Genomic DNA, 6,742 nt, shown 5'->3' on the forward strand with positions numbered 1-6,742 from the left:
TCCCAAGGACATGCGCAGAAAATGGTTGGAAAAACGTAATTTCCACATGGATTTTTAACGTTTTCCAAACTGTTTGGAAAAACACAAATTTCCAACCCAAAAAGTCTAGTTTTCCAATCGAAAGAGTTTCAATTTCACAAAAATGTAATCTCCACATGGATTTTTAACGTTTTCCAAACTGTTTGGAAAAACACAAATTTCCAACCAAAAAGTCTAGTTTTCCAATCGAAAGAGTTTCAATTTCACAAAAATGTAATCTCCACATGGATTTTTAACGTTTTCCAAACTGTTTGGAAAAAACACAAATTTCCAACCCAAAAAGTCTAGTTTTCCAATCGAAAGAGTTTCAATTTCACAAAAATGTAATCTCCACATGGATTTTTAACGTTTTCCAAACTGTTTGGAAAAACACAAATTTCCAACCCAAAAAGTCTAGTTTTCCAATCGAAAGAGTTTCAATTTCACAAAAATGTAATCTCCACATGGATTTTTAACGTTTTCCAAACTGTTTGGAGAAACACAAATTTCCAACCCAAAAAGTCTAGTTTTCCAATCGAAAGAGTTTCAATTTCACAAAAATGTAATTTCCACATGGATTTTTAACGTTTTCCAAACTGTTTGGAAAAACACAAATTTCCGACCCAAAAGGTCTAGTTTTTCAACTTGAGGTATCAAATTTACTAAAATATGTATTTTCACATCGATTTTTGACCTTTTTTTTAAATATTTCCCTACTATAGGGGAATATTTGTTAAAACGGCCTTTTTCCGTCTTTTCTTCCATTTTCGATGTTAATGTTTTCTTTATTCGTGCTGCACATTATGACTAGGCTCTTCAGTCACGTGACTAAAAATCGTCGCGAAGATTTAGCGGGGAAAAAAATAATATCCTTCTATCAAAATATGGCAGGGGTTTATTTGTACCAGCTTTTCATAAAACAAATGATTGTGTGTAAAGCTCAGAGGACTGCCTGAATTTCTCTCATGTGTGCTGAATTTATTGTCTTTCCCATAAGTAGAAGAAGAAGGGTGGAGAAAGAAGCTGAAACACATGGAAATCCAAACCATTCCTATCTTGACTTGAGAAGAAGGTGAGCATAAATTTCTTTCTATGATTTCCATCATGTAGATATATATTGTCTAGATTTTAATGGTCAAAACTTGGAAAAGCTTGTACTCTTCTCAATGCCCCATTTTTAGCCTTGATGCCAGATGCTAAAAAGAAAATATATCATAATAGATGCTTTTACTCCCTGTTTACCTTTTTGTATGCTCCCCTCCCTTGTATCTTTTATGCGCTTTCTGGGATCCTTTGGTACGTTTTGTGTGGTCCTTTTTGTACACTACCCATGTTCCTTTTTGAATGCTTTCAGGGTACCTTTTGTACGCTCTCCGTTGGTCCTTTTTGTGTGTTCCTGGGTACCTTTTTGTACGCTCCCCGTGTACCTTATTGTATGTTCCAGTGTATCTTATTGTGCCGTTCCCCGTATACATTATTGTACGTACCCCATGTACCTTATAGACCTTTTTTCAAATAGGACGTCCTGTTGAATAATTATGTAGTCCAGCCATAAAAGCAATGATAGAGCCATGTATAATTACTGTATCATGCATATTGTAATAATTATGCATGGTTTTATCATTGTTTTTCTGCTGGACTACATAATTATTCAACAGGGTGGCCTCTTTGAAAAAAGGTCTATTGTACGTTCCCCAGTACCTTATTGTATGTTCCCTGTGTATACCCTGAGATTGGGTAACTTGCATCAGTGGAGGCTAACATGCATAGCCCTCAAATGAATGACCTGTCTGGTCATTAGAATACAACTATGCAGCTCCGCTGGAAGCTCTACTCTACCATTTTTGTTTTGATTTAACTTTGTATTTTAATGACCAGACAAGTCTTTCATTTGAGTGCTATGCATGTTAGCCTCCAATGATGCAAGTTACCCTTTCACACGGTACCTTATTGCACGCTCCCCGTGAACCTTATTTTATGTTCCCCGTGAACCTTATTGTATGTTCCCAGTGTACCTTATTATACGTTCCCAGTGTACCTTATTATTGTACGTTCCAGTGTACCTTATTGTACGTTCCCTTGTACCTTATTGTACGTTCCCCTTGTACCTTATTGTACGTTCCCTGTGAACCTTATTGTACGTTCCCTGTGAACCTTATTGTACGTTCCCTGTGAACCTTATTGTATGTTCCCCGTGAACCTTATTGTATGTTCCTGTGAACCTTATTGTATGTTCCCAGTGTACCTTATTGAACGTACCCTGTGGTCCTTTTTGTACGTTCCCGTAAACTTCTTTAATGGCTCAGTATATATGCATGGCAAACATAGCTCAAACCATCAAGCAGAGTCTCGCCCTTTTAAAGTCTTTTTTTTTGGGGAGATTTCAGCGAATGACCACACATTTGGCATTGATTACTGTAAAGATATTATTTCCCATTATGAAATTTTGAATTTTTCTTTCCTTTCACATTCAGGTGCCAGGATTACAAATTCAACAAAGTTTGACGACCTCTAAAGCTGACAATACAATGTAACTTGCTGGCAATGATGTAATGATAATGTTGCACATAATGAGAATATGAACAAAGATAAACATTCTTGCAATAATTGAACCAAGGAACTCTATTGTTCCAAGATGTGATTTAATGATCAATGATACAAATGTCATGGAGTTTAGTTTATCAAGACACAAATTTCATAAAAAAGTTTGCTGGAAAGTGTTGTAAACATTTAGCAATACTGTAACTAAATGTGACAATTTCAAGGTTGACAATTTGGTATATTATCACATGAATACTAATATAACAGATGTTATGCACTGGAAATCTAAATCTGTAAAGAAGGAGATCCATTTTTAAGTAACTTTTTATTTGTGAATGGTATAATATGGTGGTTTAAAATATTGATGACAAGGAAGTTTTCATATGAAACTAACGTGTACAACATATTTCGATATCTCCCAAATTCATATTGCCATATTTCCATATTAGTCCCTTAGTAGACAGTCTAGATATTTTGGCACTTTCTTATTCAGATGAGTCTTAGAATAATATCAACTTGTAAATCTGAGATTTTATTTCCTTAATGAAGGTAAAAACCAATATTAGTTGAATAAAATGCATTTATTTTTGTGTTGAAATTGTTATCATTTGCATGAAATTTTTTAACAAGTTTTTAGACTTTTAGACATCTGTGAACATGTCTATGAAATAACGACAATTTTTAGCAGGAATATGGTTATATTTTTTTTTGCATTGGATATTGCTTAATATAAAGGCTTTAATAAATCTAAGTTACTAAGTTTGGGCTTTAGGATAATCTGTGGGGTTCGACTTTGACTACAATCTATGCTCTGAGCTATTGGAGGAAATATTTAACCACATCTTTGTGGCTCTTGTTTCAATTCCCAAACTGTTTGGAAAATAAAAATTTCCCACCCAAAAAGTCATGTTTTCCAAAAAAATTGTCATTTCTACATGGGTTTTTTTTCACTTGATTTTTCAAGGGCATTGGTTTTTTATTCTACAAAACCTATGGGTAATTTACGTTTTCCAAATCAGCTTAAGGTAATCGCTCAAATTTCCAACCTTCAATTATAAAACCAAAATTTCCAACCCAAAAATATTGAATTTCCAACCTTGGAAATCGAAAATTTTTTCCTGTGGTTGTTGTGATGCCGTGTTTTCCGTGAAACTTGCAATGAAAAAAGGCAAGAACACAGAAAAGAAACTTGGATTCTCTTCTTGATATGGACCTTGTCAGAGCATTCGATAGAGTACCAAGAGAGTTGCTTTGACAGGTTCTAGATCGATTCGGCTTACCACCAAAGATGATACTGATTATTAAAGCTTTAGACAAAAATATCAATGTCAAATTTACTGTCGATGAACGAAATGAACTGCATTATTGGTGTAAAGCAGGATGACATTCTAGGTCCAGTCTGGTTTAGAATCTACATTGCAGCAATCATGATTTCATAGCGAACCGCATACCAACGTCCCATTTGTATGTTTCGCTCAAAGGAGGATTTTGTTCTTACCGGTTGAAGATCCAGTACCAAAGGTAACGATTTCAGCTTTGAAGATTCTGAATACGCGGATGACACCGCCGTGTTTTTCGACACCAGAGAGACTTTAGAGGTTTACGCACCACAACATTTTAAAAGGTTTGGCATGGAGGTTCATACAGGTGATAGATATGAACCAAACAAACCTCCGAAAACTGAAGTCTTGTTTGTTGCAGCTCCGTCTTTTATATACGATAATCCTCAGATAATCGATAATCGTAACCTTGATGACATAAATTTAGACAAAACCCACTTCATCCCTGTTGTTGATCGTTCTTGGAACTATTCTCAGCAGAGACTGTAAAGATAAACTCGACATCATCCAGCATCATCACCAGAGTCACCAAAGCCAGCAATGCTTTTTAACTCTTTGCGAAAAAGTATTTTCAAGAATAAATCAATATCAGCAGCCACCAAGAAGTCCGTCTATGAATGTTTAATCCTCCCGATTGTCCTATATGGTGCCGAAGTATGGTGCATTACTGAGGAACTTTTTCGCCTGTTGTCGCTTTTTCACAATTGATGTGTAGGAGCCATGTGCAACGCATCAATGAAACATGTCTTTGAGCAACGTCTGAGTAATGATTATCTACTGGGCTACCTTGGTTTGAAGTCAGTCAGAGTGTATTGTTTTAAGAGACAGCTCAGATGGGCGGGTCATGTTGCCAGGATGAGTTATGAGAGAATGCCAAGGAAAGTTCTGTCATCCTGGGTACCAAATAAACGACCAATTGGTGCCCCAGAATTTACGTATGGTAGAAGTTTATTTAAATGCTTGAAAGAAAGTCGTATTGATAGAAATGATTGGTATGTTCATGCAATAGATTGTTGTGAATAGAAGCATTTGGTTAACAAGATCTAGTCTTTTCAGTGAATGTTTTAATTGTCATAAATAAGCGCTAAGATTTTTCCTAGGTATATTATATTATTTAGGCCAATTCCTCCTTGGGATGGTATACTTCTTCTACTTCTTTAATGTTAAGTTTTACCAGCCTCATCCTGATTTGTACTGGGTCATTTATACATGAAGCCAACATGTAACCAACACTAAGTTCGTCTCCAGATGCAAATGACAAGGGAGGGGCAAGAAATTAACATTGTCAAAATATCATTCAAATTGTATTCGTCGTCGAGAGATTGATTTAGTTCGGCCTTGATTTACATACATGTAAGAATGTCAAAAGTAAGATTCCTTTATAATGCTATTAAAGTTAAAAGATAAAAAATATTCCAATAAGACTGAAAGCCACTTAACCCTTCCCAAATCGAAAAATCCAATGAAGCAAAGTGGGAGTACTGAAACTGCGATTCTCGCCCGACCTTTAAATTAGGCTGTGGCGTAATAAGGGCGTTAAATTAGGGCCAGCGTAAAAAGGGCCGATAAGGTAGTAATACCTTAATATCTATTTGACTCATTGTTGCTTGGGTGTTACTTCAATTTATTTCCACGCTTTAACGTTTACAGGCAACAGTAGCAACATCGTTAATCAAACGGAAGGGAACTTGGCAATTGTTTGAGACTTATTTATTTATTTATTTATTTAGCCTAGGGTAGGGCTAAACCATTTCTGTTTCCAAAAAGATGATATTGCATTAGAAACAGATTGAAATTTCTGGGGGAAAACAGATATCAATCACAAAAAGTAAGGGAAACAGATGTCCTATTCATTATAAGCTTGGGAGAACAGAGATCAACATTTAAATTCTGAAGACTGTGGAAACAGACTAAATTTCCAAATTTTCTAGGGAAGATACTTTGAGATTAAAATTTAGGTTTTGAGGAGAAACAGATCTTTATTCCGATCAAATTTTCCAGGAAGGCTATGCCTGGGAAACAGATGTTTAAAAAAAGGTCCTCGCTGGATGCTTTCGATTATTAAATTTAATAGATTTGTCAAATAAGTCAAATAAAAAATATTTGATGATCAGGCATTAGGAATCAATACAATGATGAGATGTGAGCTATCTTATTATCAGCCCCCAGCCTAATTGTGTATTCCTATCGATAAATACCGATGAGAAAAACTTGACATTGTCTTGTTTCATTCGTGAAATATCGAAACAACATTCATCTGTGAAGTTTGTTTACTCAGCGCTAAAAAATCTCCCTTTCATTTAAAACATGGGTTTCGGCCGCTAAGTTGGGTTTCGGCCGCTAAGTTGGGTTTCAACCTCTGAAGTTGGGTTGCGACCGCTGAAGGAAAAAAATACGCGTAGGGGACTAAAAGGCTTCCTTTTTATCTAGCTTAACTCTTTTCCCTGGATTTATCCACTTACCCTTGACCCTGTCTTTTTAGTTTCTGCACGCTAAACAATGCATCAAGTACCAAAAAATCGTGAAATGGTCTTTGTTAAAAGATATGATTCTAACCCATGGTGTGGCTAATCAAGATAACGATGATCGATAATATCATACCGTAGTGATTCTAAAAATAGACATAAAATTTACTGTTTGTTCAAGTTTTAATCCCATCATCCTTTGCATTAGTTGTTTTTGCAAGTCAATAACACTTATTGACAATACAAAAGTAATAACTTGCACGCATTATTCAAGATGAAAAGGATTGTGGGATTGAATATCGGTCAAATGTTAAAAGTAACAATTATAACGTTTGCATAGTGCTATTGCAATAATTCTTTTACGTCCAAATTTGTTAA

At 35.4% G+C, this 6,742-nt stretch overlaps 1 long non-coding RNA gene across 1 annotated transcript; it reads left to right on the top strand.

The window, feature by feature from the left end:
• Positions 1–719: 719 nt before the first annotated feature.
• Positions 720–3,135, top strand: LOC136820538 (uncharacterized). Its single transcript, XR_010848608.1, has 2 exons — positions 720–1,090; positions 2,493–3,135. It is a non-coding gene; the product is annotated as an uncharacterized lncRNA (long non-coding RNA).
• The last annotated feature ends 3,607 nt before the right edge of the window (positions 3,136–6,742 follow it).

Source organism: Clytia hemisphaerica, unplaced genomic scaffold, assembly GCF_902728285.1.
Source record: "Clytia hemisphaerica strain Z4C2 unplaced genomic scaffold, Clytia hemisphaerica genome assembly, whole genome shotgun sequence".
Taxonomy (NCBI): Eukaryota; Metazoa; Cnidaria; class Hydrozoa; order Leptothecata; family Clytiidae; genus Clytia; species Clytia hemisphaerica.